We start from the raw sequence: 2,500 nt of genomic DNA, 5'->3' as shown, positions 1-2,500 counted from the left end.
GCTTAACTTGCTCCTCCAGTGCTTGCCTTTCCACACTTTTTCGTACAACTCTTTCTTCGATTCGACGTTGGCGAGTATTTTCTGACGCGTCTGTAGCCAAACTCGATAATTCACCCTTCCGATTGTCCAAATATTCTTGAGCCTTGTCATAAGGCTCCGAAAATTCCGCTTCTAATCTCTCCATTTCATCGGTGAGCTTTTTTCGTTTCTCTTTCTCTTTGGAGCGTAAATATTCTCCATATAATTCTTCCATTGTTGACATTGTGCGTTCTTGCACTTCACAAGGCATTTGCATCGCGCAGAATTCTATTGTCTTCCGTGACATTTACTTGCAGTGCAAAATATGTGACAAGTCCGGCATAAAGAAACACGCATTCAGCACTGGTGGGATATGATTGGTCAACTGATTTAGTTTTGGGAATACTAGAGTCCCTTCGCCGAATCCCGGAACTGTCAATCAAACGTTAAGATGAGCAGAATAAATTTTCAAGGTGTGAAAAGTGAACGATAACACTAAAGATTAAACAGCGGACTGTTCGCTACATTGAAAGTGACATGCAAACAATTCTTTTTGTTGATGTGAGAATAGAATTGTATTAGAGAAAAGCGTGGAAAGTTTTTGTTACGCGGGCTAAATGCTTGCTTATTCCTCATGCCTTATCCGCTACCCGCTACCCAGAAAAACCTTGAAATAAACCAGCCAAATGTGTAAATATCCGATCAATGTTATTTTTTTTATGAAAAACAGACCTGTAGAGCGAGTCCACGAAGCATTTTTCCTTTCATTGCCGGTTGTCTACACAGCCTCATCAAAGAAAAAGCCTCTTTCATTTTATCTTTTGTCCGTGATTTGCTAGTGTCCCATTGGGAACGTCTTTTGTTTGTTGAAAATAATTATTCAATTTTCGATCCGTTCGAATGGAATAAAATATATAAAAGGATCACTAACACCTAAACCCATTCAGTTGCTTAAAACTAACTTCAACCCAACAATGTTGAAACGAGCGAGACATTGACCGCCATTTTCACAGCTGTTACTGATTTCATGATTAAATGAGGCGAAACATTGCCATTGTTCATAGAGGCGGAGCTTAGAGTCATTAATATGCACGCGCAAGGTTCAAAATGAATCAATTCAACCCCCAAAGGCCCTTAGGACGGCGAGGAATCAAAGAGAGAAAATGTATGTTTCAGAAATGCTGGATTTGATACTACTTCTAGACATCGGATTCCCTTGATATGTTGCATGAGCCCTTTATACTTTTTAAGAAAACATATCCATATGCAACCCAACGTGCTGACATCGTCATTTAGAAGAAATTCAGTCTCAAAGTTATCATACAGCTATTTCCCATACTCAAATTTACCCAAAATAGGTCAAGTTGAACACAAAATTGATACAGGTTAACAAGATGGTACCGAGTCAAAAATGGCTGTTATTTTATTATGAGAATTTCTTCTTCAAAAGCCATATGCAACCCTTTCCATATTTTATATAGTTAAGCTGTAACAGAGTAAAACGCAGGGGTCCTTTCCCTGTTGCGGCCATTTTTCTTTATTGCCTCATGTCATTTGTCGTCTCGGCCTTTCAAATTTAGCGCCATTGCACCCGTGAATATCCCGGATGTGTCATACAATTCTGCGCGATGTGGCAAGCCGCCTTGACTTCCCGGATAATCTTCTTCATCTAGAAGGCTTAACAACTTGTTCTTGTTCTTGGTGAAGGCCGTTTTATGTTTCGCCTTTTGCTGTTTTAGACTTTCGATGCGGTCCTCTTCATCGTCCACTGCTTCGCCATGCTCACGGTCCACTGACATGATTTTAACCTCGCTCTGCTACCAAAAAATGTTTACCAGAAAAACATTTTATTCTGTCTTATGAGAATGTAACTTTGAAAGCGATGTCCTAACAATACCAAACTTTGAAACGATGTCGTAACAGTTGAAAATGTCCCATAAGACCTGATCTGTACTACACTCGTCGAGGATAGAATTGAAACTTATTTTTGGCGAACGAACAAACAAGGTTAAATAATGAGCTAAAATGTGCGAAAACGTACGAATACAAATCTTAACACAAAAGGATTACGTAACACTGTAAAGTCTTTTTAAAGTCTAGAAAGATTCTATTTAAACACACTAATGATCGCAATTGTCTCCTGCTAACACACTAATGATCGTAATTGTCTCCTGCTCAATGCACAATAACCCAACTTCCAACCACTCCCAGGTCTTGCCTGTCGTGTAAGAATTTAGGAAAGGTACTACAACCAGCATGTGAAAGAACTGAAGCCTTTGAGTTAAGGAGATCCTGCACGAGTCAGAAAACTAGGACAGAGGATACGGTCACCTGCTGTTGTTACCAAGATATCCGAAACACCCAGATCATATGTTGTCGGGAACATATTTTCATACATTCTAACTTGACATTTCGTATGATAAAACATACATCTTCAGAATTACGGTTGAACAAATTTTTAAAAAATTACATATGTGTAAAA

The sequence above is a fragment of the Montipora foliosa genome, chromosome 9 (genome assembly GCF_036669935.1).
Source record: "Montipora foliosa isolate CH-2021 chromosome 9, ASM3666993v2, whole genome shotgun sequence".
NCBI lineage: Eukaryota > Metazoa > Cnidaria > Anthozoa > Scleractinia > Acroporidae > Montipora > Montipora foliosa.
The sequence above is the reverse complement of the archived record's forward strand: the minus strand, read 5'-3'. Positions refer to the sequence as shown.